Source organism: Empidonax traillii, unplaced genomic scaffold, assembly GCF_003031625.1.
Source record: "Empidonax traillii isolate 1590-97213 ecotype Southwest subspecies unplaced genomic scaffold, ASM303162v1 scaffold257:size1394852, whole genome shotgun sequence".
NCBI classification, from domain to species: domain Eukaryota; kingdom Metazoa; phylum Chordata; class Aves; order Passeriformes; family Tyrannidae; genus Empidonax; species Empidonax traillii.
Genome location: NW_020955450.1, coordinates 1,386,016 through 1,394,882, shown reverse-complemented (window position 1 = coordinate 1,394,882; position 8,867 = coordinate 1,386,016).

Sequence of the window (8,867 nt, the reverse complement as noted above, 5' to 3'; positions counted from 1 at the left end):
TTTTTTTTTTTTTTTTTTTTTTTTCCCAAATTATTAAGCTAGATTTGAAAATTATTGACATATCTATCTGGTAACTGCCCAATTAATGGAGACCTTTCAGCTGTAATTACAAACTGCACTTCATCCTTACCATGACATTAGTTTACATATTTATTACATTTCATAACTATCCTGACATGAACAGGCATCTAGACAGAATTTGTAAAATACTCTGAATAAATTACTGCAGTTATTTCCCTAAGCCCTTCAGTGTCCCTGTGCAGACATCTTTCAGCGGAGGATGGAAAGGCAGAGGGATTGGTACGTTGACCAGGTGAACAAGACAGCAGGCACAGGATAAAGAGACTTCTGCTGGGTACTTTCCGATGGGTTTCTCAGTTTGCAGATGTAAGCTGGCTCTGTAGTGGCACCGAAAACACTCGCCCCACACAACCTGCCATCCTCTCTGCAGCCACAAGCCACAGCACTGCCAGGCAACACAGGGAAAATAAACCCATATGGAAAACATGGGTGCTGCAGCCAGAGTAACAGCAACAGGTGGTACTTATAACCCGAGAATATAAGAAAGAAATGCAATAAAATGAAATGCAAACAACATTTATGTATATGTCTTCAGGAAGTATCTTCCTCGAGAAGCCAATATCTATAACTGTAGCATTCAGGTTCATATGAAAATGTTTCCAAACCATCCTTGGAGTAAAGAGCTAAGTGTGATGGATATGGAAACAAAGTTTTATTTTACTTCCACTGAATAGCAAGGATATTCGTATGCAACATCCTACAAATACATCTTGCACAAAAAATTAGTCTGCTGTGACTTGAGCCAGTCAATGCCACAGGAGCATTACCGGTGCTGCAAACGGTGTCGGGGTGGATTTTGTCAAAAACCAGAAAGGTTAGTGGGGTCAGGTATTGCTAGTTCACTACTTTTTTTAAGGGGGGAAAAAAGGCACTGGGTTGAATAGGCACTGCACGAAACGGCCAACAGCAGGACCTGTCTGGAAATCAAAAAACAAACAAACAAAAATCCGACGGAGAGGAGTGGAAGGGGACTTAGGCATTCGAAGCATCGCTCACGGGGCGCAACTCCATCCACAGCTCAGGCAGAATTAAAAGCCGCGAGAAGCCCGAGGGGCTCCTGCCCCCGCGGGGTTTCTGCGGGACGCGCAGCCGTGGCGGGACGGGACGGGACTACCCCGCGGCTGAGAGCACCGTGGCCCCCCACCCTCAGCCCCCTCCTGCGCCCCCCGGCCCAGCTCCCCCTGGCCCGGCTCCTCCCGGCCCGGCTCACCCCGCTGCGGCGGCGGCTCCTGGGGGCGGCTGCGGGCGCTGCTGGAGCATCCCATGGCGGGGCGGGCGGTGCTGCAGCCGCTCCCGACGGGACCGGGGCGGGTGAGGAGCGGCTGGAGGGCAGTCGGGCAGCACCGACCGACCGAGCGGGGGGACAGCCCCGGCGACGGAGCCTTAAAACACACCCCCGCGGTTCAGCCCGGGCCACCGCCGCGGCCGTCCCTGCCCCGGGGGCGGATTTCAGCGCTGTGTGCGGGTGCCAGAAGGTGTGAGTGGCAGCAGCCAAGGAGAGGGGACTACAGGTTCGTGTGCCCCGTCAGTTTAACCCTGGGGCTGTGTACATAAACCTCACGAGCAAGCTTCGACCCAGGCTGGCATCGAGGAGAGGAGACCCATACCCCGGGTAAGAGGGTCCGGGTCCACAAGGGAATATTAGACGGACTTGAAGGCCATGCTGATGTTTGGGGGACCGGGAATGTGGCTGAGCTTATGAACCTGAGACCGAGGGTGTGGCGTTTCTGTAGGGAATCCCATTCCAGAGCAGAGGAGAAGAGCAGGACTGAGTTACCTGTACTTAAGGTGTATGTCATATAGGCCTGCCGGGGGGGCACACACAGGAACCTCAGCCTACCCACTGGCTGGATGTATCTGTGGGACTGGGAGAGGGAGACCACTGGGATCTCAGCAACTGGGAAGCAACAAAGAACCCCTGGGCTGGAGACTCCTCTGGATTCAGCAACCACCTGCAACATCCTTACTATGAGCCTGAAAGGTAAAATAAAGATAACACGATTTTTATATTTGCATGTAGGGAAATCAGCACATGTCAAGGAAAGTCCAGGTGGCCTAAAAGCTTTCCATAGAGTAAGAATGAAGAATGTTTGCCACACATTTGCTAACATAAGCAATTATTGCACCCAAGACATGTTTCATTACGTCCTTCAAATTTAGACTAATCACCCATTCCTCTAAATGAACATTTTTTATCCATCCAGAAACTTGTCCAGACAAATCATATTATCTTTGGACATTTGTCCAGGGTGTGCAATGTCCCACAGCCAAGATGGAACAGTAGCAATAACTCAAATAATTTCTGCAATATCTTCTGCTTCCTCAGTTTAAGTTAATTTTCAGGACACTTCTTAAAAATAATAGAAAAAACCCCCTGTAGGCTATATAGATTTCTCCATGGCTGTATATAAGATTTTGACCAGACACTTGATAGTGAAATGCTGGTAACTTTAGAATCAGCAAAGCATTCAGGGCAAAAACAGAAGTGCAACAGAGGGGTTTGCAACTTCAAAATTAGTTTCAGAAATATTTAATATTCATGCTGCTGGTGTGAAATGCTTTGGTGGGAATGAGGGAATGAGTTCCCTACACAGCACATGTGGGTTCCCTGTACAGCACAAATGAAGACACCCAGGCACCCTGCTCATCTGGTGCCACAGGTAGGAAAGTAGAAGCGTCTGTGACTATGAAAGAGTACTGACAGCTGAGGAAGCTGCCTGGAGATAGCATGTATGAAAGGGAAGAATGGCAAACATATCTGATTTCCCACCTTTTTTTCTATGATCTTTCAGATAATAAAGCAAGGAGGACAAGCCACCAGGACACATTCATCGAGCACTGGAACTGAGGGAAATAAAACAAGGAAAGCTGACTCTTGCCTGCAGAGCTTTGTACCTGCTTCTCTCCATGTCCTAACCAAAGGGTAAGCTGTGCAGAGTGCACCTACTATCCATCCAATTTAAATGGTGGAGAAAGGCATCCAAGATTTATGAGGCCAGAGGGAACATGTGTGGGCATGTATCGGCAGCCACAGGCTCACTGACCAACCACTGGGCTGGTCTGTGCTTCATGTTCCTTAAACAAGCCTTGGATAAGATACAGAAATAGGAATGAAAACCCAAGGCCATTTGGCAGGTGACTCCCAGAATCACTAAATAACAATTTCATGGTCTTCTTACCTCCTCTCATGAGTAAAGGAAAAGTTGCATCTTTTCAGCTGGAAGACTCCAACAGAGCCAGTGCTGGAGCTGATGCAGGTGGGGCCGTGTCAGGACAAGGCTCCACCTCAGCGTACCAGCTATTTTACCACGTACCAGGCCAGGTTTGGACAACGTGTGCCCTCTGCCGAGCATTCATCACAAGCACATTCGGGCGGGAGAACAACATGCTGTCCTGCAGCTGCCTCTGTGCCACCGTCCTACCTTTTGGGAGCACAAGATTGTACAGAGCTTGTACAGAGTCTCAGAGAAATTACTACAAGTGATCCAGTGGCTGCAGCATGATGTTAGCAGGTGAAAATCCTTGGGAGCCTTCCCATTCATTCCCCTGAGTAGGGACCTCTCCACAGCCTCCCTGCCTTCTCCAGTCTGAACCACCTGGTACTGCCCCAAATGAAGGCAGTACCAAAGTAGCTAACAAAAAAACCTTTAACAGCAAATAAACTAAACAATCATCTCAAAATAGTAATTTTTACAAAGGAAAACTATTTTATTCAGGAATATAAATTGGGAAATTAAAATTAAATATAAACTGTGAGTGTTCAGGGATAGCTGTATCTCCAGCAGTAAAAGCAACAAACACCTATGACCTCTTATATACAAGCAGCAATATACTTCCAAAAGCAAACTTCAGAAAGATTTCTCCAAGGCCCAGGCCAGTACTCCATGATCAAACTTGTTGCACTCATTACAGAGCTCACTAGCTATTAAAAATTTTGAGTATTATTCCTACTGCAGCTATTAAATTTATATCTATTTTCTGGTAGTCCTAAATCCTGGGACTTTCCAAATCACAGTGACTTTTCATAACATTATGTTAATCATGAGTTTTCTTTTTTGTGATTTCTTTTCTCAGCTCTTTGGCTATTCTGTACAGAAATACCAGTACCTAACCAGGCAATAAAGTAATCTAAATTGTTTATTGTATCAGATGGTTCAGGAAAAATGTTCTAGTGATGCAAATTTCTGTAGCTCCATTGAAGGCAGTTCTGTGATGCTGATTTATGAATTGCAGAGAACTGCCTTCTGAAATGGCTATTTTTGTTTTGTATGGGATGCAATGACCTTGAAACTTACCTCCTAGGACATGCCTTGTAATTTCCTGGAAAGGAGGTAATCTGAAGATTTTCTTATCAAACTAGTTGCTATGTTTAGATATCCACACCTGTGAAGTTCTGCACAATTTGGCTCTTAGAAAATGCAGTATCTAATGGTACTGGCACTGTATTTAAGCTGGCTACACCTCTAGGTATACAAATGTATTTATATATGTATATGTTTATATATGTGCATACACACATACTTCTAAACATGCTTTCACTGGCTGAAAATCTATCCAAGGTGTGCAGATATCCAAGTATTCACAATAGACCGCATTTAACCTCAAGATTTTCCCTGTTCTCTAGTGAGATAGCCTTTCTGCACTTGACCCATTTTCCTACTCAACTCCTTTCTTTCCTTCCTTCTTTCCTTTCCCATGATAAAGCTGCTACAAGGGTGGCCAAGGAGAGGTTGGCATGCAGATGCAGTGGACCTGTGCCTTACTGGGATTCCAAATTCCCAGCAATCTGAAATGAGCTGCATTTGGCTGCCTGACAATACAGGGGATAGTTTGGTGCGTGACCCCGTGAAAACCAGATGAACATGTTTGCATTCACTGTAAATGTGATGATTATCAGAGAATACAGTCTGTCACTTTTAATAGCCCTGATGTGCAAAAGTAGAAAATAATGGCTGCAGGTGTTCACACAATGTTGTTATGTAATTGTGAAGAGATTTGACCAGACTATAAATCTAAGAAAAGGCGGGATTGTATTTTTGCATATTTTCATCCTATCAAAATAGTATGTTCTGTTCTTATTGGTAAAATAAAGATGTGGGCCTAGCTTTTCAAAAGATCTGCCTTCTTTTTTGAAATGAACCTCATCTTTCAGGGTTAGTGTGTGACTTCTGGCACCTGAAGAGCAGTTGTAGATCTGCTGTCCCCCTTGCAGCAGCTTTAGCAGCTCAAAAGCCCCCTCCTCTGCTGTCACATCACACAACATTTCCTGGAACTTTGCTGGTAATGAATCAGTACCTGCTACTGTCTCAGGGACCTGGCAGCTCTGACAAGGAGCTCTACCCGTTGCCTGCTGATGCTCAGGGAAGGGGGCTAAGCAGGAGTACAGCTTCAGACGTTCTTCTGCATCCCTGGATGTTAGAGTTATCCCCACTTTCTCACAGGGTCAGCAGTGCTGCCTCTTCAGTTTTATAAAGATCTCAGAAGTTCAGAGAATTTAGCAGAATGATCCATCCCAGGCTGTGCCAGAGGGTGCCTGGGACCTCGCTGTCACCGTTCAAGCTCGCTTGGCCCTGGCAGATGAACCTTAGGATTAAAGGGTGGGCTCAGTTCCGCGCACACTGTGTCTCACCTAAAAAATCCAACGCGCAGGCTGGAAGGTGGAAAGACCTTCCCCGGTTCTTCGTTCGCGAAGACTGGCCATTACTTTTACTTACTGCTTATTTTTCAGACTTCAGAATGATTTTTTTTCTCATTCTTCTTTTCTCTTTCTCTTCTTCTTTCCAACCTGTTCTCTCAGTTAACTATACACCACACACAACAGCACATGTAATTAGCGCACATCCCCCCCCCTCATTTTTCTTAGCGCCTCATTCTCTTGCCACTGGATTACATATCATTTTGAGATGGCCTCCTGTTAACAAGCTCCTCCATGAGACGGCCCTGTTAACAAGCCACGCTTGGGGTTCCATAACATGCAGAAAATGTTGCTTTGAGGTTTCCCTGTAGAAAGGTATGCTGCATGGATGGGCCCACATCTGCAGCGTGTCCAATACTGACTCCTTGCAACAGAACCGCTGCAGGAGACCCCCGGGTGATCCTGGACAGGATCAACACATGAAACACATGAACTTGCTTGTCTGTTCCCAAATATGTGTAAGCCTGGCCACCATGGCTTGTGCTGTCGCTTGCTGATATGCTCATGTTGGTGTTAGTGCTGCTGCAGGAGCTTCCCTGATTTCCCTTTCTCAGATACACCAAGTTGGTTTCATTTTCCTCCAGTCCCAAAATGATGAAGTTGGTTTCCAGTTTTTGGAATAGGTCAATGCTCTATCAGTAACTTTTCTTGCAGTGCTCTCTTGTCCATTCATACCTCTATCTGGTGCTTTCTGGTTACACAAGCTTTAGGTTGTGTATTTTAGGGGGGGAAAGTGATGAAAGAACTTTAATACCACTGCTCTCCAGACTGAATTATCTCCCTCTCCACTGGAAACCCTGTTCCTGCCCTCTCATTAGGCAAGCACAGACTAAGGCCAGGGTGGGAGAAGCAGTAGGGGAGGAGGAGTGGCTCTGGTTTCCCTAAGTGCTCTTCATTCCCTGCGTGCTCATCTTCACTGCCAAACTGAGCACGAGCCTGCAGAGCCCCTTGGCCAGAGTAACACCTGACTCAGCCGGAGATCTCCCTGGCTGAGCACGGTGGGACCCACAGGAGGGCTGGATGAGACCGCAGGGTCTGTTCTTAGTGCTGGGAGAAGTAACACTGGTTTTCCTGAGGTTGCCAGCTACTCCCTTGATCTCTTCATCGTGAAACTTGTTTGTTGTAGATAGAGACATTGTCTATTTCTTCTATCCCTTTCATTTATTTCTGATGTATCATGGCCTCATTGTGGAGGGGAGCTCTGCATTCCTTGCTGAGGGTGCCTGGGTACCAAACTCTGCCTGACATGCTTTCCCCCTTTCTTTGCTTCTCGAACAGCTGCACTGTCAAATGCCCATCTGCTCCCAGCTGCTGATTTTTAACAAAACAGTGGCAGTATAATACTGTTTAAGGAATTTTGGTGGGGCAGAAGTCTTTTTCTTATTTCTAGTGTTGTTTTCATCTGACTTGGGCTCACCCTTTGCCTTTATAAAGGCCATTTTATGAACCACAGACCCCCAGGAAAGGCCTTCACAGCCACAGAAGGGATATTTGGAGGATGAGAGACAATAGTGCCCATTTCTGCATGTATTCCCACCCCCTCCGCCAATCCTTATTTCACCGAGATTTAGGGACAGAATTTGGGGTCCAGTGACCAAAGTGTCTTTCAGAAAGTTCTTTTGGAAATGCAGAGATTTTTTTAAAAGCGCATCACTGGAAAGAACTAGTTTTATAAAGTGCTAAGGAAAGTACTGCGTTCTCTCCTAATCTGAGCGGAGGTTGCAAGGGTACCCTGGGAAACAGCACCCTCTCCTGGAGTCGTGCATGACTCCCACTTCTTGCAAGGTATAAAACATGGAATAGTCGAAAGGAATGGCATGGAGGACTTCACGAGGCCCGCAGAGCTTTATATTCCCTTGCCAGTAATTTCAACAGGCAAAACCAGGTCAATGTTTCACCAAACCACAACTAACCGCATAAAAGTATAAAGAATTAAAAGTCACAGTTTGACATGGGAATAACAGCAATGCAGCTGAGTGCTGGAGCACAGGGAGGAAGAGGAACAGGAAAGGAAAGAGCCATAGAAAGGAGTTTTCAGCTGCCAAAGAAAAGAAAAGTTTGAAGTATACCCCAAAATTTATTTAATTATGCCCTCTAAAGGGATGGAAATTATTTTGTTTCAATAAGAGAAACTGGAGACACATCAAAATGTAATGTTATTATACTACCATTTATATACTACATACATCATTTATGTGCTTAATATAGAAATTATTCCCAGAGAACTTTATCATTAGAGATGGACCAATGTCTGAGTTTCACCTGGGGTATTTAAGCTCCCCTGGAAGTTTGGTGACATTTTTTCCAACCTACCCTTATCTCATGTTTATCTCAGCATAAACATCTTAGATATTAATCTAGGTGCTTAAACTGATCTGTCAAAACCTAAGTTTGGGATGAGGGTTTGCATTTTGAACAAAGGCTTCCTGTCACTGAGAAGGTTATCCCATTGGAAATATTTTGGTAAGGTGTGTGACCATATACCAGAAAAAAGCCAGCATGGAGGTAGGCATGGAGTAGAAAGGCATAACAGTATATTGCAATGAATGATTTCCCTTATTTGAAATAAGATCTGTTAATATAAGCATAGTAGAATAACTGAATACAATGTGTTTTGGCTTGGCTTTTTAGTTTCTTGTTACATATCTCGTATCAGCAAAGGCATCAAACTTGCTAAAGCCAACAAGCACAGCACTCTCCCGAGCTTGTGCTAACCCAGGTGAGTCTAGAAAAGCACTTCTGCTTTGTAATTTCATAAGAAAATGCATAAGCCGGGGTGCCTTTCTGGTGTGGTGTGTTTTCAGAGCACTAAGTCATACCAGCAGCAGATTTGCTGTCCTGTGGGTGGATCCCCAGGCCTCCTTTTGGGGATATCACAGGAAACCCCCAAAACTCTCACCCTGAACACGCACACTGCTCATCCCTGCAATGCCCACCTGAGCTGGTGCTCTCTATGCCTCTCTGCCCAGGTAGGCTGGACAGCACTGTGGGATTGACCACAACCGTCGTCGGACCAAAAACAGGAACCTCATGTCACGGTCATGCTCACAGCCAGCGTGGGTGTGCTCAGACAGAAACTTTTCAAGCTGGT